Source organism: Moschus berezovskii, chromosome 18 (assembly GCF_049115385.1).
Source record: "Moschus berezovskii isolate FMDL1 chromosome 18, NW_MosBer_1.0, whole genome shotgun sequence".
NCBI lineage: Eukaryota > Metazoa > Chordata > Mammalia > Artiodactyla > Moschidae > Moschus > Moschus berezovskii.
This window is the reverse complement of record NC_142477.1, coordinates 10,935,631-10,958,307: the sequence shown is the minus strand read 5'-3', so window position 1 is coordinate 10,958,307 and position 22,677 is coordinate 10,935,631. Positions and strand designations below refer to the sequence as shown.

The 22,677-nt window shown below is 47.2% G+C and overlaps 1 long non-coding RNA gene across 1 annotated transcript in view; it reads right to left on the bottom strand.

Moving 5' to 3' along the window:
* Positions 1-22,677, bottom strand: part of LOC129553379 (uncharacterized) — an 85,672-nt gene that overhangs the window by 45,505 nt on the left and 17,490 nt on the right. The window contains exon 2 of the long non-coding RNA XR_008685440.2: positions 2,098-2,223. This is a non-coding gene — a long non-coding RNA (uncharacterized LOC129553379). The remainder of the gene's footprint in view (positions 1-2,097; positions 2,224-22,677) is intronic.

Below are 22,677 nucleotides of genomic sequence, written 5' to 3'. Positions count from 1 at the left end.
TCCCTCCCAGCATCAGACTCTTTTCCAGTGAGTCAACTCGTCGCATGAGGTGGCCAAAGTTTTGGAGTTTCAGCTTTAGCATCAGTCCTTTCAATGAGGTTGCAGTGACATGTGAATGACACTGAGCTCTGCATCCTGAGCAGTTCAGCCATCCTGATAAGATGGCAAAGCGTTCGCTGGAGGAGGACAGCCTGCCGCCTTGCAGTCCTCAGCTGAGCCCCAGCACAGACAGCCTGGCTGTGGACCACACTGTCCCAGACACGTTGTAAACACTGCTCTGCACATCTGCCCCCTTCTCCCCAGTGTCCCTTCCCCTTTGCATCCTCTGCCCCCAGAAGCATGGAGACCTTCAGCAAATGGCTTCCATTCTCTGAGTGTCCCTGTGTCACCTGTGAATAAGGGAATGGTTGTAAAACTATTCTTGAAAGTCACTTTCAACTCTGAGAATGGTGTGATTCCATGTGGAGCTAAGGAGTTCATGTTTCATGTGTCTAGAAGCTTCCCTTGTTCTGCAACTGAGGCAAAGAGCCACCCAGGGAACAATATGAGACATTCCAGATGCCAAGAAGGTTTTCAGTAATTTAGAGACAAGACATAGGGTACAGTCAAGACAGACAGGGGTACCAACACCAATGTCAAGTGGTCAAATTTCTCTTCAAATCACAAACGGATGAAATCACACAAAGCATTTAGAAATCTAAGAAACAGCTAACCTCGGTGTTTCAGAATTTTGCAATAAAAGTGCATTCAACAGTACCCTTTTCAGAAGGAAGGAATAACTCGATCCTTTAGATTTCTTTACATGACGTTTTGCTTGGTTCTTCTCAGCCCATCATGCAGAGACTTGCTCGTGGCCAGAGTGTCTTTGGTCTCACTTATCGGCACCAGTGTCATCATGCTTTTACGTCTGAGTCCCAGGAAATGGATGTTTCGGTCTAGTGTGCTATCACATGTAAAATGTTAGCTACAGAGGAGGATGCTTAGGGGAAACAGTGCCTCTGGGGCTCCAGCAATTCGTAAAGGAGATTTCACAACAGACCTTTGAAGAAAATCTTCTAGCAGGCTGCACCCCATAGCATCTTCATCACTTGATGACGTGGAAGCAGCTCCGTCTACCTCAAGGGATCCTGAAAGACAGTCTCTGAAGACTATCTTTTGTACAAATGTGGGAAATCAGGTTCAAACTGAAATAACATGCTGAAGTGTCTTCTGTCAGGTCTTTGCTTAACAAAGACTCATAGGCACGCACACATCACCTGTACTCAATACCTGGCAGTTATGATCAGTGCAGAGGCCAAGAGGTGCAGATTAAATACCCTCTGCTTGGTAGCTCAGATGGTAAAGAATCCACCTGCAATGCAGGAGACCCAGGTTCAATCCCTGGGTTGGGAAGATCCCCTGGAGAAGGGAATGGTCAACCCACTCCAGCACTCTTGCCTGGAGAATCCCTTGGACAGAGGAGCCTGGCGGGGTACAGTCCTTGGGGTGGCAAAGATTCACATGACTGAGCGACTAACACAAATAGAATAAAGGAAATGAAGTAACATTGACAAACAAACGACTCATTAAAAGGGAGGAACAGCCAATTAGGAAAAAAAAAGTAAAAAGTCAATTTTCCTCTTCTCAATGCTTAAAGCTTCTGTTCAGAATTGGCTTCATCTTTTCCTGACTCTTGGCAGCTGACCTTGACAGCAACTATTGGTAGGAAAAGTTATATGCTGATGGTCCTGGAATGTGGACATAAATATCAGGACTTCTGGCAAGTGACAGAAACCCAAGATCAACTAGCCAAAGCCACAGAAGGGCCACATCTGCTCAGCTAAGTGGGAAAACTATGGTGAATTTCCAATGAATCCAGAGAGTAAAACCATGTTGTCAGGACATATTTCCCATCCCTTCCGCCTCACACTCTGCTATCTCCCTTCCATTCGGCATGTTGGTCTCTTTGTTTGCAATGAAACAACATCCAAGCAGGTGGGAAGATTACTCTGACAGCCCAGCCTACATGCCCGGGTAGATTAAGGGCTACCCCCGCCCATCCAATTCCAGGGAGTTAGAGAGAGGCTTCAATGAGTCTGGTTTTGATAGAACACCTACCCAGAGTGAACGCTGTGGATGCTGTCATTTTATTTTTCCAGGTTATCATGGAGGTGGGGTGACTTCCAGTCCCACAGGTCATGAGGGTTAGGATGAGGATTCTCCAAGGAAGGAATTCCAGGCAAGCTAAAGCAAGAAATTAAAAGACCACTAAATTAATAGCAGCCATGAAATTAAAAGACGTTTGCTCCTTGAAAGAAAAGTTATGACCAGCTTAGACAGCGTATTAAAAAACAGAGACATTACTTTGCCAACCAAGGTCTGTCTAGTCAAACCTATGGGTTTTTCATGTATGGATGTGAGAGTTGGACTTCAGCTGAGTGCTGAAGAATTGATGCTTTTGAACTGTGGTATTGGAGAAGACTCTTGAGCATCCCTTGGGCTGCAAGGAGATCCAACTAGTCATCCTAAAGGAAATCAGTCCTGAATATTCATTGGAAGGACTGATGCAGAAGCTGAGACTCCAAAACTTTGGCCACCTGATGGAAAGAACTGACTCATTGAAAAGACCCTGATGCTGGGCAAGATTGAAGGTGGGAGGAGAAGGGGACGACAGAGGATGAGATGTTTGGATGGTATCACCAACTCGATGGACATGAGTTTGAGTAAGCTCTGGGAGTTGGCAATGGACAGGGAGGCTTGGCGTGCTGCAGTCCATTAGATCACAAAGAGTCTGACACGACTGAGTCACTGAACTGAACTGAAAGCAAGAAAGACCTTCAGGGTGGGTGTTGCTGGCCTCCAGAGACAGTGAGAACAGTCCCAGATGAGCCAGGAACAATACTCGTTGCATTCAGCCTGGGAAAGAACTGACCTGGAGAGACGAGCTCTAGAAACTGGTCAGAATCAGCGAAGGAAGATGTGAAAAACAGGCTTTCACCAGTGTGAGCATCAATGTATGGGGTGGTGCTGGCTGAGCTCTAGCACACAGGTCTTCTAATCAACTTGCCACAAACACACGCAGAGACACACAGAGGCACCCTTAGACACAGACCCACAGCCGAGGTCAGAATGGAATAGCTGTGCCTTGAAATCTCAGTGGCTTAGCACAACAAGAATTTATTTCTCACTCACGTAGGCAGAAGGAGGAGGCAATGGCAACCCACTCCAGTACTCTCGCCTGAAAAATCCCATGGATGGTGCAGCCTGGTAGGCTGCAGTCCATGGGGTCGCAAAGAGTCGGGCACGACTGAGCGACTTCACTATCACTTTTCCTTTCATGCATTGGAGAAGGAAATGGCAACCCACTCCAGTGTTCTTGCCTGGAGAAACCCAGGGATCGGGCACGCTGCCGTCTGTGGGGTCGCACAGAGTCGGACATGACTGCAGTGATTTAGCAGCAGCAGCATGTAGGCAGAAGACTCCAGGAGCTTCAGTCACGTAATTCTGCTTTCTTCGCACATAACCTCCCGATCGCCAAGGCAAGGAAACAGTGACTGGGGAGGAGCCCTGATGCTGACTGCTTTGCATGGAAGAGATGCTTGCTGAACTGCGAGGGTCTAGGAAACACAGGGGCCCATAGACACCCGGAGAGCAGGCTCCCTACTGTGGAGTTCCTGAAGTTGCTCTGTGCTTCCAAGCAAGGATATGATGATTCATTTTACCCGTCAACTTTTCTGACCCAAGGTGCCCAGATAGTTGGTCAAACATGATTCTGGATATTTCTCTGAGAGTGTTTTTTGGATGAAATTCACATTTAAATCAGGGGACATTGAGTAAAAGCAGATTGCCATCCATAATGTAGGAGGATCTCATCTGATTGAAGGCCTGACTAGAACAAAGACTGACCTCACCCCAGCAAGGAGGGAATTTCGCCAGCAGATGACCTGTGGACGTGAACAGATGAACCGCCACACTCTCCTGATTCTCCGGGAAATCCACACTCGTGCGGCCAAATTTCTTAATAAAAGTCACACCATTGATTCTGTGTCTCTGGAGTACAACTGACTGATACTCAGACAAAGGACAAAAAGGCAATTTGGGGAAGCATCTTTGCTGAAGTATTCTCATAAGAGGAGAGAAGGTAAGAGCAAATGTTTCCAAAGCTCTCCCTCGAGCTGTGGGCAGCATCTTTCTCAAAACCAAGCGCCTGACAATGAGCAGCCTTTCTTCTCCTCTCCTGTATCCATCTCGTCGTCACAAGTTAAATGAGCCCTGGGCCACTTGAGAGAGTCCAGCACATGACTCTAGTCTACACTTCAGGCACCATCTTTGGGTCATTTTTTTTGTTTTTCACCACTCCATACTAAACAACAGTGACCAGTGTCTTATCTTGTGCTTTTTCAAAGAAAAAAAAATCTTTGATACAAAATTCTTCTCTTTTTAGCCCTCTTCCCACACTCTATTTGTCTAGTTGCATAAAAAGAAATCGTTGATGCCAAGTGAATTTCCTTAAATGGGGACATTAATTTATTCAGCATATACACCAACACAGCTCTAAGGAAGGAAAGGTTGCTACTCTGATTTAATTGCAGGGATCATCACCAACAAACATCAAACCAAAACTAACCCTGGTCTTATCTGGTACATGAAATGGCCAAGAATCCTCTGAAATTCAGGAGATTCTAGGCAATGAGGAGCAATAGCTGCCAGGACCCAGAGTTTCTTATTCAGCCAGTTGTAATGACCCTGCGGCATCCTATGGTGAGCAGATTGTAACACCAAGCCTCCAGACAGCTTTGATTCCATTTCTTAAAAAAACTAGGAATAAAACTACCACATGACCCAGCAATCCCACTATTAGGTATATACCCCGAAAGTGAAAGCCGTGCAATTGTGTCCAACTCTTTGCAACCCATGGACTGTACGGTCCATGGAATACTCCAGGCCAGAATACTGGAGTGGGTAGCCCTTCCCTTCTCCAGGGGATCTTCCTAACTCAGGGATCAAACCCAACATACTCTGAGGAAACCATAATTCAAAAAGACACAGGTAGCCCAGTGTTCCCTGCAGCACTATTTACAGTAGCCAGGACACGGAAGCACCCTAGCTGTCCACAGACGGATGAATGGATAAACAGATGTGGCGCATATATACAAGGGAGCAGCACTCAGTCCTAAAGAGGGATGGATCCGAGTCCGTTCTGGTGAGGTGGATGAACCTAGAAGCTATCATACAGAGTGAAGTAAGTCAGAAAGAGAAAGACAAACATATATTAGCACGTGTACGGAATCTAGAGAAATGGTACTAATGAACCTATTTGCAGGGCAGGAATCGAGATGCAGACAGAAAACAGACTTGTGGACACAGGGGCGAGGGGGCGGAGGGACAAACTGAAAGAGTAGCTTTGAAACAGTCCTTACCGTGTGTGAAATGGACAGACAGCGGGAGCCTGCTGCATAACACAGGGAGCTCAACCCCCGCTCTGTGACAACCTAAAGGGCTGGGATGGGGTGGGGTGAGGGGACTGGGAGGTTCAAGATGGACGGGATATATGTATATTTATGGTGGATTCATGTTGTTGTATGGCAAGAATCACCACAGCATTGTAAAGCAATTATCCTCCAACTTAAGAAAAAGGGAAAAAAGAGAGCTTTGACTTCTACCCTGGCCCATCAAGGATCAGGTTCCCCATCTTTACATAAACATCAGACAAAATTTTCCTCCAGTCTCTCACAGGGATGGGTGTAAGCAGCGACAAAGCACTCAGTATATGAAAAGTGTCTTATATCACATAACGTGAAATCGATAAGCAAAGTCGTCCCAGAGAATGAGCACCTTCACTAATGCTAACCTGCTTTTTACTGTCAGCCGTCCTCTTCCAACCGAGGAGCCTGGTGTTTTGCAAAGCCTGCCTATGGCCCTCTTCTGTTATTACAGCTGAATGCCTTCAGAAACCCTTCTGCACCACTAAAAATAAAACCCTCGTAGGACCCAGAAGAACCACTGCCAAATCACTAGAGCCAAATTCGGGATTTTTTTTAGAGGAGCGCCTATAAAACCATCTATAAATAGAAAGGCTTTCCTGTTATGTTTAATTACTGCATTTTCATGCAAACACACTCTGCTCACCAGGATCAGAGAATCGCCTGCAAGGCTCACAGCCCCGTCCCACAGATGAGCAGTGGGTCGTCCCTTCCTGCCGGGGAAGATCCAGGGCAGAAGGAGAAGAGGGTGGCAGAGGATGAGATGCTTGGATGGCATCACCGACTCGATGGACACGAACTTGGGTGGACTCTGGGAGTTGGTGATGGACAGGGAGGCCTGGTGTGCTGCGGTCCACGGGGTCGCAGAGTCGGGCACGACTGAGTGACTGAAAGACAGCAACAACTCCCTTCTGATGGGAAGCCTGGCTGCAACCACAGGGAGCCTGGGGGTGGGGGGAGGCGTGGAAGCACCCCCAAGTGACTTTAGCTGTTTCTCCTTCTGGGTTGATGGTCCCGAAGCTGCCTTTGGAGACTTCCCAGAGTGTTTCCAACCCTTTAAAGCATGTGTGGATTTCCAGTAATCGAGTGGAGACTTAATGTACACGTATTTTTAAGGTAACTGTAGCCGGTGGAGAGAACATGCCTGACGGGCACCAGCCAGATGCCTCAGCTCCAGAGTCGGTTGGCAGACGGGGGTCTGAGACGGGGTGAGCGGGCCCAGCTCCTGAGAGTCGGGGAGGGGTCTCCTGCTCTACCCCAGCCCCCCAGGCAGAGGGCTGGCTTCCTACCTCGTCTGTCCAGGCCCAGGGAGGATGGGCACCTATACCCGCGTGGGATGCCAAGGTCTGGGTGAGTCCTGCCAGGGCCCTCGGGGCTGCCTGGTTACCCCATGTGCTGCGGGAAATATGCCCACCTCAGGCAGGCAGGGGAGTCAGGCCCGAGGACACCCTTCTGCTCACTGTTGTGAAACCTTCAACCCCCCCTGCCCCGCCATGAACCCAGCCCCAGTGGCTCCATCCTCCGATGGGATTGGGCTCAGTCACGCCAGCCAACCAGCCAGCCAGCAGTTGCACAGAGCGCCATCCATGCCCCCTGTTTCCTGCTGGGTCACCAATGCCTGACGCCCTGAGGGGCCAGGAACTGCTGGTCTCGCAGCAGCTGCTCTGCCAGGTGCGGCTATGGGAGCCGAAGCTGGTTCTTCACTCCTTCTGAGCCTCCACTTCCTCATCTGTAAAATGGGGAGGGAAGGAATCATACCGACCAGAAGGGGCTTTGTGGGGACTAAGTTATGTAAGGTGCCAGAATAGATCCTGATACCTTGTTGATTCTGGTTTTTGTTCTGGAAGCCATGGGATTGCAGTTCTTGCACCTTCTATCTGAAAATGAGAGGGCTTGTGGAAGCTTCCTGATCGGAAGGACTGGCTGTGGGGAAAACCAGGTCTTGTTCCAGTGAGTAAATCTTTAATCCAGTTTTCTGCTGACAGGTGGGGCTGTGCTCCCTCCCTGTAGTTTGGCCTGAGGCAGCCCTGTCCTGGAGTCTGCACCTCCATGGCAGGGCTACCATATAGTACACTCCATGGTAGGCCTAATGGCGAGCTCCACCAAGAGGACTTAGGCCAACACACCATGCCTCCCGGGACTGCTGCTGCTAGTACCCCTGAGCCCTCGGAGGGCCACTGTCAATCCACGCCTCCACAGGAGACTCCCAGTGCTCACAGGCAAGTCTGCCTCAGTCTCTTGTGGGGTCACTGATGCTGGGAAAGATTGAAGGCAGGAAGAAACGGGGACGACAGAGGATGGGATTGTTGGATGACATCACTGACTTGATAGACATGAGTTTGAACAAACTCCGGGAGATGGTGAAGGACAGGGAAGCTTAGCATGTTGCAGGCCATGGGGTTGCAAAGAGTCATACATGACTTAGTGACTGAACAACAAAAAGTCAGTCCTATGTAAGTGTTTAACTAATACAGTCATTAGGATACAAATTAAAATAATCGTGACTATCACGGATCCATAATAATGCTTGATCTACACGAGCCTTATGAATCTATTCTAATCCACTACACCCCATCCATCATGTCATGCTCACTGCAGCATTAATTACAACAGCTGAGGTACAGAAGCAATCTGAATGTCCATCAGTGGACGAGTGGGTGCAGAAGATGCAGTACGTACAACAGAGTCTTATTCAGCCATAAAAAAGGAAGTGCATCTTACCATTTGAAACGTGGATGAAACTGAGGGCACTGTGATAAGGGAAATATTGGGTTGGCCAAAACCTGAGCAAACTTTTTGGCCAACCCAATAAGTCAGACAGCTAAAGACAAGTAGCACATGACCTCATTTATAATGGAATCTGGAGAAGGCAATGGCAACCCACTCCAGTACTCTTGCCTGGAAAATCCCATGGACAGAGGAGCCAGGTAGGCTGCAGTCCATGGGATCGCGAAGAGTCAGACACGACTGAACGACTTTACTTTCATGCATTGGAGAAGGAAATGGCAACCCACTCCAGTGTTTTGCCTGGAGAATCCCAGGGACGGGGGAGCCTGCTGGGCTGCCGTCTATGGGGTCGTACAGAGTTGGACACGACTGAAGTGACTTAGCAGCAGCAGCAGCATAGTGGCATCTAAACAAAGATCTCAGCTTCATAGATACACAGAGAGACTGGTGGTTGCCAGAGTGGGGCTTAGGGGGTGTGCAACATGGATGATAGTGGTCAGAAGATCCAAATTTCCTGTTATAAGAGAAATAAGTCCCGGGGGTGGGATGTGGGTGGGATGTGCACCCTGGTGACTGTGGCATGTCGGAACACTGCTGACAGAGTAGATCCTACAAGTTCTCACTGTAAAACTTTGTGGCTCAGGCAATAAAGGATCCACCTACAATGCAGGAGACCCGGGTTCACTCCCTGGGTCAGGAAGGTCCCCTGGAGAAGGGAATGGCTACCCACTCCTGTATGCTTGCCTGGAGAATCCCATAGACAGGGGAGCCTGGAGGGCTACAGTCTACAGGGTTGCAAAGAGTCTGACATGACTAAGTGACTAACACACAGATGTGTGAAGACAGATGTTAACTAGGCTTATTGGGGTGATCATTTCACAGTAAACAGGTATCAAATCACTGTGTTCCACACCTGAAGCTAACACAGTGTTACATGTCAAATTATACGGCAATTAGAAATAAAGTTCTATTCTAGTAGAAACGAGAGGACAGAGCCTCCACAAAATATAAACGTGTAGACACGTACATCCCTGTTCATGCAGTAAAAGTTAAATAACTTTCAAGTATTATGATCCACTTCGTTTGTTCCCAGGATGGTGATTTTACCATTCCCTCTCTATCTCAGGTAACCGAGAGATTCACTGGCTTGTGTCATAAAAGACTCTACAAACCACAAGTGTTTCCACTATCATGCCTCAACGAAGAAGATTCACTCTGGTTCTCTCCCAGTGGGGAGAGGGAGCTACCCTGGCCACCAGCTCAAAATAAAGATTCTGACTAAGATTAACTCTGCAAACCTGCATTTACTTCCAAAGTTTGTACTGCAGAAACACTGGTCAGAAAAAGAAAAAAAAAAAAGGTACAGAAAGAAAAAGAAAAAAAGGGGTCATCAAACAATGACATTCATGTCTGGGTGACATAAAAATATAACTCAAAGAAAGACCCATGAGTAGAATTTCTTAAACATTGTGGGCCAGCTGCTCCTCCCAGGTTTGTGTGCTATCTGCTTCAGCTCAGTTCAGTCGCTCAGTCATGTCTGACTCTTTGCGACCCCATGGACCACAGCACGCCAGGCCTCCCTGTCCATCACCAACTCTCGGGGTCCACCCAAATCCATGTCCATCGAGTTTGTGATGCCATCCAACTATCTCATGCTCTGTCGTCCCCTTCTCCTCCTGCCCTCAATCTTGTCCAGCATCAGGGTCTTTTCAAATGAGTCAGCTCTTCACATGAGGTGGCCAAAGTATTTGAGTTTCAGCTTTAGCATCAGTCCTTCCAATGAACACCCAGGACTGATCTCCTTTAGGATGGACTGGTTGCATCTCCTTGTTGTCCAAGGGACTCTCAAGAGTCTTCTCCAGCACCACAGTTCAAAAGCATCAATTCTTCAGCACTCAGCTTTATAGTCCAACTCTCACATCCATACACAACTAATGGAAAACCATAGCTTTGACCAGACGGACTAGTTGTCTGCTTAGATGAGAAGAAAAACGCTGTGCAGTCCCATTTGGAGTTGTTGCTTTTGTTGTTGCTGAGTCGTGTCCCCTTTGGAGTGCTGATCGATCATTTTACAAAAAGCAAAATTCCGCTCTGAATCAGTCACGGGTTACTCTTTGCTGCAGCAACAGGCGCCCTCCTCAGGTTGTCATCTTCCTGGTCTCCTTTTCCAGGTTGATCTGTTGCAGGAGCGTGTCCTCCTCTGTAAAGCTGTGGGTCAGCACAGCTTGGCACCTGCCCACCTGAGCAGGGAGAGGGACCACCACTCGGACCGTGTGACCTTGAGCAGGTCAGTGAACCTCCCAGCCCCACAGCAACAGAGTCAGGGCCTTCCTCACGCTTTGGTCGTAATGGTTCACTGAACTGATGCTGGAAAGCACCCCAGATAGTCCCAGAACCACAGTGAGATCTACTCCGTTATTAGCTGCGCTAATCGTGGCTGCTGCCAAAACATGCCGTCTGACCATCAGGTATACGTTCTTTGCTTGCCTGGGTTGCATGATCCGAGTAAACAGCCCAGGTTGTTCCGATTAAGTCCTCAAAGCTTAAAGACGGAGACGCGGGTCGCTAATCCAAAGTAAAAGTGTCCCTAAAAAGAGGAATTTGCTTTCATTTGTGACGATGCACATTTAGAACTCTCAAGGCACACAGGGTGTGACTTACTACCCCTCTGTGATCAGCTTATAAAAGACACAGATTGCTTTCTCCGTAGCCTCCTCTGTTTCACTGCAGCCTGCAAGCCTTAATGAAGCAAGCTGCCGTGCGGAAGAGGACCACGGGGCACAGAACAGGGAGCAGACTCCAGCCAACCGTCCGCATGCGAGGGTCCGAGACCCTCAACCCAACAAGGGTCCAGATGCTGCCAACAGCCTCCAAGTGAGCGTGGCAGCTGGTCCGTCCCCAGCGGAGCCTTCGGATGACCACAGACCCTGGGTCCGTGCCAGGACCTCAGCCTCTGGGACCACACGAAACACGTAGCCACCTGCACCCTGCCCACGCGCCTGACCACACGAACTGTGAGACGAGAGCACCCTGTGCTAAGTTTGGGGTGACTTGTTACACAGCGAGAGATAACTGAGACATGAGCTAAGCTACTGCCACGTCAAGAACAAGCAGCGGAATCTCTGGGAAAAGTGGATCTGCACTAAGGATATCTTTTTAATGTGGCTAACTTTATTCTCCATAGCAATATTTGATATCAAAGGAGAATGGAGGGAATGTTTGTAAAGTAATGAGGGAAAGAAAATATGAGCCTAGAACATTAAACCCAGTTAGATGCTGCTCAAGTAACAACACTGTAAAGCAATTAAAAAAAAAAAAACTTATCAAAGTATACAATTGGTGATTTTACTGTATGCAAACTACACTTCAACAAAGATTATTTTAAGAATTGAAACATAATAATAAATGTGTTTGTGGGAATGTTAAAGGTAAGCCAGGTTCAGGGTGTGATTTTTTACAGAAGTCAGCAAATAATCCAGTCCATCATCTGTTTTAAGATCCCCCGGAGAAAGGAATGACAACCCATTCCAGTATTCTTGCCTGGAAAATCTCATGAACAGAGGAACCTGATGACAGTCCATGGGGCCGCAAAGAGTCAGACATGACTGAGCAACTAACGCTTTCACTTCATGAGCTGAGAATAGTTCTTACATTTTAAAAGGATTTTAAGAGTCAAACAACAATTAATATTTCAGGGCATGTGAAAATTACATGAAATTGAAACCTAAAAATAAGGTTTCATTAGCACACAGCCATATCCAATCTTTTACTTCTTGTCTGTAGGGGCTTTAAAGTTCTTTTTAATTGACAAATAAAACTATAAAATATTTAAAGTACAGAATGTGATGATTTCATGTATGAATACATTATAAAAGGATTCTTCCCACTGTCTAGAGTAACAGCAGCCAAGTTGAGAAGAAAAAAGATCATCAGCTTCAAAAAATGAAAAATACTGACTTTCTGGCCCCTTATGCAAAAGTCTTCTGACCCCTGATTTGTTCCTTCTTAACCTGATTCTGAATTTTCCTTTATCCATCTTTGCCAACAATTCCATACGCTGAAGAACTGAAGGGTAGACTCAAGAGACGCAGGTTTGAGTTGGGAACACTGCACAGTACTAATTTCCAAAAAAGACATTCAAGCAAACTCATGAACCACACTAACTTAACTTCTCAGGAACACTGATTTCCAGTGGAAGCCAGAAAGGGAAATATTAAACTATAAATTTTTCTGAGAAAGAAAAAAACATGGGCTAAACGGGACTTCCTTCCTATATCCTCACCTGTTCTAGGAGTATTTCAGATGTTTAATCTCTTCCATCCAGGTATATATTCACGAAACCTCAGGAAGAGCCATGGTCAAATGCAAAATTTTTAAAAAACACAAAAATGTTCCTTGGACTTGTTATATATTTTTCAAGCCCAGTATCTAGAGGGTTGTTTTGATTTTTCTTTCAATTTGAATTATTGACATCACTCTTCTAAAAGAATATGATCTTCTGCTTTCCTTATTTCAAAACATCCTCTGGAGGAACCACATATGACAAGACAAGATCTTTATCTTCACGCTGATTTACATAAAAATATAGTGTGCCTGTGATTTTTTAAAAATTAATGACTTTACTTGTTTTGGCTGTGCTGGCTCTTTGTTGCTGTGAGTGGGCTTGCTCTGTGCGTGGGCTTGCTCTAGCTATGATGGTGGCTTCTCCTGCTGCCAAGCAGGGGCTCCAGGGCGCTCCGCCACAGTAGTGGCCGCACTCAGGATTAGTTGCAGCCTGTGAGATCTTCCCAATCCAGGGATTGAACCCACGTCTCCTGCATTGGTAGGTGGATTCTTAACCCCCAGAGCACCAGGGAAGTCCCACATGTGTTTTTATACACTGTTTTCCATAGAGTGTGTTGTTTGTGTCACTGCAAACTCCTAGGGCTCTGAATTGCACGAGACGGGAACAATTCCTACCATAACCTCCAAGAGTCCACATTCGCACAATTCATCTCATGGACAAGGATGTAGTGGCCGGAGGCTCTCGTGAGTGATAGGTAGATAAGAACACCCACATACACAGGAGCAGTTACCAGCAGATCCAGTCTCAGGTTTCCAGTTCAGCCCAGGAAAATCAGATGGAGTCATCATTTAGGGGGCGCTAATGTCGTGGTGTGTCTGCTTATGATAAAGAGTCCAGGGAGCCCCATAGAGACTCTATCAAATGCAGTTGTGTTTGACTATGTTTGAGGCCTTGACATGACAGTGGCCCAACTGTGGGCACGTCTCTCACCAAAAGTCCCTACAAAGGGGGTGTGTTTACAGACAGCACTTCGTCCTCCTCCTCCTCTAAGGAACTTTGGAATTGAAATTCAGGAGCAGCCGACTTCCCTCTGGTGGGCTCTGGGGTCCTCCCCCACCTGTTCTCTTTGGGCTCCACCCCTTCCCCGTGGCCTCCCCACTGGTTACTTTGTTTCTGGTTAGTTTCAGAGCCCATCACCGAACCCCCTCCCAGTGTGTCAGCAGGAGTAACCTTCAGCCGTATGCAAAGGTGAATCCTGCATGAAAGAGGCTTCGCTGTGTGCCCAGATTTCATCAGCACCGGTTTATGACTTCGCATCACTCACGTGACAAAACTAATTTGAGCTGAAGTGTTCATGGAAAGGAGTGACTTCACCTGTCTCCTTCCTCCTCTGTGAATTCTTCCCAAGAGCTCTGATGTCCTGGCTTCCCAAGTGGCACTAGTGGTCAAGAACCCACCTGCCATTGCAGGAGATGTAACAGACGCAGGTTCAATCGCTGGGTTGGGAAGGTCCCCTGGAGGAGGGCATGGCAACCCACTCCAGTATTCTTACCTGGAGAATCCCATGGACAGAGGAGTCTGGCGAGCTGCAGTCCATGGGGTCACAAAGAGTTGAACATGACTGAAGTGACTTCTCACGCATGCACGCACTGGCATCCTGAATGATTATCGGTTCAGAGGGGACACAGAGGCCAGGACCCCTCACGTCATTCAAGGCTGGGGGTGGGGCATTCATGATCAAGGAAAGTCAAGCACGAAGAATTGACCCGAGGGAGCAGCCAGCCCCTCTAAAGAGATGCCATCCCATGAGGGAAAGAAAGAACCACAGCCAATATGCACTGGACAACTATTTGTCTCTGATGGACGGGAGTCAGCAGCCTGAAGGGCGAGGGGACAAATGGGGAGAGTTTGGAGGAGCTCCAGGAGCACGGGACGCCCAGGGGGTGACAGGTACCAGGGGTCAGGCCCGCATTCATCAGGGAGGCAAGGCCATCACCCAGCCCCAGTGGGAAAAGCTGGCAGATTTCATGGGCTGGATTGGGGTGGTGGGGAGGGAGGTTCAAGAAGGACGGAACGTGTGTGTACCTGCAGCTGATTCATGTTGGTGTATGGCAGAAACCCAAACAACACTGTAAACCAGTTATCCTCCAGTTAAAAATAAATACATTTTTTAAAAAGCAAGTGGGCCGGGGTCAGCCTATCACATAGCAGAACACAATTGGGAGGCAAAGGAAATAAGAATCTAGTCCTTCCCTCATCGCTCCATTGGTAAAGAATCTGCCTGCAATGCAGGAGACCCAGGTTCAATCCCTGGGTCAGGAAGATCCCCTGGAGAAGCAAATGGCTACCCACTCCAGTATTCTTGCCTGGAGAATCCCATGGGCAGAGGAGCCTGGCGGGCTACAGTCCATGGGGTAACAAAACTCGGACAAGACTGAGCAACTAAACCACTGCCAGTCCTTCCAACTGGGGCAGTGCGGCTGGTGAGGGACTGGAATAGGAATAGGGAACCTAAACTATCATTTCAGGTCTTCCTGGGTTTCCCATTCAAGCCGGGAACACAAAGCTGAGGGCACCAGCATGCGGGTAGAGTTGTTCCAGCTCACAGCAGGTAAGTAAGGTTGGAACAGCTGATGTACTTCCTACCTGATAAACAATGTCCAAGGACTCAAAAGCTGGAGGGGCCAGAGGCATGGAGCTTTTCGCTGGGCATCACATTTCAAATGTGATAAAAAACCAATTCACAGGAAAGTAGCAGATCAAGGTGGCAGACTGAACAAGATAGGATTCTCTCCCTTTGCCCTTGCCCCAAAAACATGTTTCAAAACAGACCAAATTCATTACACCTATGACATGAGAAAGAAACAGATGCAGGGAGGAAGCCACTCCGCTTTTTAGATTGTTCGTTACGTCAGCTCACTCTAATTATCCTGATGGAAAACAAGTACCTTGAAAGAGGATTCTTGAAATTCAAAAACGCAGTAAAATCTAAAATACACAGCACTGTTTTAGTAACTGGATGGCGAGTGGTAAGAAAGCTGATATTCAAGACTAGATGATGAGTCAGCGCTATCTCGCGGCAAGACACTTGGTAAATTCTTGCTTTTATTTTTTGGAAGTCAGGTCACAAGCCAGAGGATTTTGTCGTTCTGAAGATGAAGATGAACGGAGAGTGTTAATGGAGAATCCTCGCAATAGCTTCACTTGGAAAGCAATTACAAGAAAGAGATGAGTTCAGAAGAGGAGGGGCTGGTGTCCTCACAGCAATCGTAGGAAACAGAGTCCAGAAATCCCCAGCCTTGCATGACTGGAATGGAAAGGCCTTGGCACGCTGAACACTGCTTGGATGAAGGTGACCCGATTCGTATCAGATTGCTCATCAGCAAAAAGTAGAACTTTCTGGTGCTAAATCACTGAAATGTTGGGGTATTTATTACAGCAACTAGCATGAATTACCCCCAGGACAATTTTCTATGTACTGTCACAAGCAATTAGAAAGTCTAATAGGGGAGAAAAGATCCTAGTCACAGTAACAATAGGGAAAAAAAAAACCCTAGATATGCCTCTAATGAGAAATATGCAAAAGCAGGACATCCCTGGTGGTGCAGTGAATAGGAATCTGCCTGCCAATGCAGGGGGACACGGGTTCAATCCCATACTTAGGAAGATTCCACATGCTTGGGGCGAGGCCTCATCTAAGGGTGCAAATGAATGTCTATGCTTTATTATAAAGCCTCTGTATAGTTTTTTTTAATTATACAGAGAATTTTTACATGCATTTATACTTTAGTAAACTTTTTGTTTTAGAACACCAAACCAGGTAGGGAGGGCAGTGAGTTTCTATTGCCTCCCCTCATCCCCACACATTGATGTGGGGATGTTGAGCTTCCGCATGCTCAACATCCCCACCAGAAGGCACATTTGTTCCAACTGATGGACCCACCTCACATCTCATAATCACCCAAAGTCCCAGGTTTGAATCAAAGTTCACTCTTGTGTTGTCCATGCCGTGAAGAAGTTAAGTGAAAGCCGCCCTGCTATGTCTGACTCTTCGCCACCCCATGGACTGTAGTCGCCAGGCTCCGCTGCCCTTGATATTCTCCAGACAAGAATACTAGAGTGAGTTGCCATTTCCTCCTTCAGGGGATCTTCGTGAAAAGAAAAGCGAAAGTGAAGTCTCTGAGCCGTGTCCGACTCTTTGCAACTCCATGGACTGTAGCCCACCAGGCTTCTCCATCCATAGGGTTTTCCAGGCGAGAATACTGGGGTGGGTTGCCATTTCCTTCTCCAGGGGATCTTCCCCACCCAGAGATTGAACCCAGGTTTCCCGCATTGCAGGCAGATGCTTTACCCTCTGAGCCGTAGGGATCAAACCAGTGACTCTTACGTGCCCTGCATTGGCAGATGGGTTCTTTACCACTAGCACCACCTGGGAAAACCTTTATTATTGTTGTTCAACTACAAAGGAAAAAGTGGCTGAAATTCTGTAACTGTGCTTTCATCTTTCTTGCTAAATACTAACAGCTCATTATTTCCTGGACACCAAACTAGGGTGAAAGTGAAAATGAAGTCGCTGAGTCGTGTCCGACTCTTTGCAACTCCATGGACTGTAGCCTACTAGGCTCCTCCAGCTATGGTTTCTCCAGGCAAGAGTACTGGAGTGGGTGCCATTTCCTTCTCCAGGAGATCTTCCCCACCCAAGGATTGAACCCGGGTCTCCCGCATTGTAGGCAGACACTTTACTGTCTGAGCCACCAGGGGAGTAGTAAGTCCTAAAATCAGGGTAGATCATCCAACCTCAGTTACTTTTCAAACGTTTTCTAGTCACAGGACCTTTGAAACCTCGGCATCTTTTCAGCACCCTACCTGCAAACGTCAAGATGCTCTCCTGCTGCTGCTGCTCCTGCTAAGTCACTCCAGTCATGTCCGACTCTGTGCGGCCCCATAGACGGCAGCCCACCAGACTCCGCCGTCCCTGGGATTCTCCAGGCAAGAACACTAGAGTGGGTTGCCATTTCCTTCTCCAATGCATGAAAGTGAAAAGTGAAAGTGAAATCACTCAGTCATGTCTGACTCTTTGCGAGCCCACGGACTGCAGCCTACCAGGCTCCTCCGTCCATGGGGTTTTCCAGGCGAGAGCACTGGAGGGTTCCCATCACCTTCTCCAAGATGCTCTCATCGCGGCACAATGCACTTGGTCCTCGCCCTGTGTCTCTGGCTTAGGCAGCTGCTGAGGTCCAGACCCTGTGTTTCCCACCGTCAGGAGGCTAAGCCACACACGTTTGAGAGAGCGTAGGCTCGTCTTCTCTGCCCAGCAGCCATTTCTTCAGACCCCTTACCTCTCAAGGTGCCACGCTGTCTCCGTCGCCCAACCGCTTCACTCAAATCCCGCCTAACAGACCTGGTCACTATATCCACACCCTCCTTTGGGGCACTATCTGTGTACCACAACAGCAAACCCCGAGACATCCCTCCTAAAGCTGGTCTCGGGGCACCCGCGCACTGAGCACGGCACCTGCACGTCTCCGTCTCACAGGGCAGAGCAGGCGCAGCTGGGCGGTCAGCTCCCTGGCTGATAACAGGGTTGAAGCAGAAGCTGGGGGAAGCCCGAGGCTGTGTTCCATTTCCAAACACCCTCAGGCTTGATATGATTTGAACCTTTCCAGCACATCCTGCTTCATGTTTCCCTCAGGGCACAGAACAGTCTGAATCCTAACGAGATGCCCCAAGGAGATGAAAACGATAACTCGAAGTAATAATCCTGCACCTCTAGAACCCAGGTGAATAGATAACGCTTCACCTCTGTAGTTCTCAGCCTCTTAAAAACTTTCTAAAGGAGAGCTCTTACCCCAGGAACACAGTTTTAATGTTCCCCACTGATGGCTCAGACAGTAAAGAATCCGCCTGCAGTGAGGGAGACCTGGGTTCGATCCCTGGACTGTGAAGATCCCCTGGAGGAGGGCATGGCAACCCACTCCAGTATTCTTGCCTGGAGAACTCCATGGACAGAGGAGTCCGGCGAGCTGCAGTCCATGGGGTCGCAAAGAGTAGGACACGACTGAGCAACTAAGCACAGCACAGGACAGTTTGAAAGAAGCAAACTTGTTTTGAAATAAGCACACATGTACATCATACAGGTGCATGTATCCTAGTTAATCTAAAGATGTTTTGAAGGAACTTTTCAAAATACTTTTATAGTACATGAATATTTGGCAACCTTTACCTAGAGCACCTACAATGTTTGCATAAGGGATTCCCTGGTGGCTCAAATGGTAACGAATCTGCCTGTAATGCAGAAGACCTGGGTTCCATCCCTGAGTCAAGAAGATCCACTGGAGAAGGGACTGGCTACCTATTCCAGTATTCTTGCCTGGAAAATTCCATGGACAAAGGAGCCTGGTGGGCTATGGTCCATGGGGTCGCAAAGAGTCAGACATGACTGAGTGACTAATACAATACTTGCATAATGAGCAAGAAAATTTTCCAAAGTTGCATTAACAAAAACTGCCTCTGGGAAGTCACCCAGCAATTAGTTCCTATTATATTATGACTTTGGAGAGTCTGCTGAGTTCAGAAAACTTACAGTGAATCAGGTTTGTGCTATGAGCATACGCTTCACCTTAAATAAATCTACTTCTAAAATGTTGATACAAAAAAGTTATTATAAATTTATCAAATGCAGTATGAAGGTTACCACTCAAAGAAATTCTGATGCAAATTATGTTCTAAATCATACAGTCATTCCCTGATTTGTGTTTTGATATGTACTTTTGCAAATACTTTGGGGTTTCATTGGGACAGGAAATATCTTACATTCAGTTCAGTTCAGTTCAGTTCAGTCGCTCAGTCGTGCCAGACTCTCCGCGACCCCATGAATCACAGCACGCCAGGCCTCCCTGTCCATCACCAGCATTAGAGAAGAATTTAAACTGTATTCTCTAACTTTAATGCTTAAAACTTCTATGTAAAAAAACTATTTCCAGACTATAAAAATGACAACAACCTAAGATATTCACGTTCTTTCTATTCAAACAGACCAGTTCTGTAGTCACCCTCACCTATCCTGAGATGCTCAACAACTAAGCTGTACTAGGGTGATGGCGCCCTCTCGAGGCTGTTAATTAAGGAGAACTGTCTAACTTTAAGTCAATTCAACATCTCTGGGATCTTTAGAGGGCTTCCCTGGTGGCTCAGAGGTTAAAGCGTCTGCCTCCAATGCGGGAGACCCGGGTTTGATCCCTGGGTCGGGAAGATCCCCTGGAGAAGGAAACGGTAACCCACTCCAGTATTCTTTCCTGGAGAATCCCATGGATGGAGAAGCCTGGTAGGCTACAGTCCACTGGGTCGCAAAGAGTCGGACACGACTGAGTGACGGAACAGAAACGGGATCTTTAGAAGCATCAAGAATTGTGACTGGAACAGAAAATTAGACAGGGATTTTGTTTCCTCTTCTGTTACTGCTTAAACCCAAGGTGTTTCCACCTAAGGCAATCATTTTATCACACTTTCATACTCTAGGGAGAATAATTTTCCCTTTCATCTCTACTGATGAATGAAAATATGAAAATGACTCTAATTGTGCTTGGAATCTGCACTGAGGTAAAAAAATTAGAAAATCGTTAGACACTTTTCTAACATGTTAGAAATTTTCAAATAGGTTAGACATTTGAAATGAAATCAAACAGCATCAATAACTGCTAGCCCTCGATTCTCCCCTAGGAAACTCCTTCCCAGGAACTTCATAAATTACATTCCCTAAGCACCAGGATTCAACTTTGTAAACAGTTATTAAGTCACTGATCACCCCTTTTGTTTATGCACTATTTTATTTATTAGTTATTGCAGAAAGTGTCTTATTTTCTAACATTCAAATGTTTCATATGTTAGCCAGAATTGAGTAGGTTATCCTGCCATAATAAGCTACCCTGGAAATCTCATGGACTTTATATGCAAAGATTCGTTTGCCTCCCTCACAAAACCTTCTGTGATTTTGGCCACTTTCTATGGACTCTTACTTCTGAACAGTAACTCTGAGATCCAGGCAAATTGCTTCTTAGAGCTACACCATCTGGGTACCATGGTTTCCAGTTCAATGCATCAGTGAAGAGAAGTGTAGGCTCATACCCCCTCCCTCAAGTGGCCTAAAGGTCTAGAAGTGATCCTTTATAAATCTGGTCCATTGCCCAGACCTTGTCTCATGGACCCACTAGCCCCAAGGGGCTGGAAAATGTGGATATCATAAGGATAATCGCAGAACAGTAAATATCTCTGCTACATATTTCAAAATTTTTCGAGCTTGATATTTTTGAGGGACAAGTGGATCTAACCCAGAATTTCAACCCACTTGTACCCCGACCCATGAGAAAATGCAAACTTAATCACTTGCAAACTTCTGTGTTATTCGAATAAATACAGAAATGGAGAAGGAAATGCAGCTTCCTTCGAAACCGAGTCCTAGAAAACTGATGCTTGGTACCACTTCTCAGATAAAGACATCATTCTGGACATGTGAAGCCAGGGGCAACCAGGAGGAAAAGTAACAGGCAGTGACAATCCAGCCGATGGGAAATGCAACAGTGCTTCATGATCCGCAAACAGTCTAACAGACCACGAACAGAGGAGCGAAAGCCGAGTCGGGTGGCTCAGCCACTTCCAGGCTCAGTGGAGGAACAGTGCCTCCCAGTGACACTTCCTCAGAAAATCTGCTGTTCCCTCATAAACACGGGGGCTCCGATCTCGGCTTCACTGCAGTGGTTGAACTCTAATACATTTCTGGGGATTTTGAATCGCTTCCAGAACCGGTGACCCGTGATCTTATGTAACTGTCCATCAGAGATGCTTTTCCATGTAACTTTTGGAGCTAATCGGTGCCACTAAACAAAAGCTGCCGTGAAACCACGTGAGAATCCGTGCTGTCGAGATATTCCAGTGGGGAGCCAGCAAAGCAGGGCAGAGGATGGAAGGAAGGTGATGGGTGAATGCGGAAAGCACAGTCTGGGAGGGTGGCTCAGAAGAAAACTGCTCATGTCCAGAGCTGGCTGGTGTCAAGTGAAAGTCAGTCGCTCGGTCGTGTTCGATTCTGTGAGGCCCTGTGGACTCCAGCCTCTGTCCACGGAATTCTCCAGGCAAGAATACTGGAGTGGGTAGCCATTCCCTTCTCCAGGGGACCTTCTTGACCCAGGGACAGAACCCAGGTCTCCTGCATTGCAGGTGGATTCTTTACCGTCTGAGCCACCAGGGAAGCCTCCCAAACAGTGAGCAAATGGAAGTATAATGGAGGAGCATGAAGTTTTGTCTCCGGGGGTTTACGTGAGACGTGAAATGAGTTCTCATTTCCTTCTTTCTTGCAGCTTCTGTAGTCATGCACACACGCGCGTGCACACACGCACACACGCGCGCGCACAAACACACACACTACTCGGGAGAGTGGGTATGTATTTGGAAATAAAAACTGAATTCCACTTCCTGCCTGGTGATTCCTGAGTGTGGGATCTACCAATGTATCCAGCCCGGGCAGGGGAACGTTGGCAAGGGCTAGAGGAGAGGCGGAAGTAAGGGGGGATGTAAATATGAACGAGGTTAACTTTGGCCCAATGTCGTGGGAAGAACACAGAGAGATGGAAAAATGAGTCAGGTTCCCAGCACCTCCAGAGGCAGGAAAACTAGGGGAGAGTCCTTTCATCAGAGGCTGCCTCCTGCTGGGGAAGTGGCTGTATCCCCTCGGGCCCATTCAAGCCAGACAGCTGTGAGGGACCACCTAGATTCCCAGCAAAGAGGGCTAGCCCCTGGCACTTCTGGAGCCAAGAAGGCAGCAAGGGCAAAGAAAAGAAATGAAAAGAAAAAAAGGATCCAAATATTAAACATAATTGCAGTCACATCAGTGGACCAAACCCTCCACTCAAAAGGCAGAGATGATCAGAATGACGAGCTGGGTCCAACTCTGTACTGTCCACAAGAGGCACCAGTTAGACTTAAAGATGCAGATCAAAAGGAAAAAGAGGATCATATATGTGCCATGAAAACAATAACCATAAAAGAGCTTGAGAGGTTATGGTAATATGAGGCAAAATGGACTTTAAGATGAGATATATTAGAGGAACCAAAGAAGGATGCTTCAAAAAGAGGTCAGTTCATTAGAAAGATGCAGCAACTAACAACAAAGCCCCAAAAGCGCTGGAGCAAGAACTGTCACAGCTGAAAGGA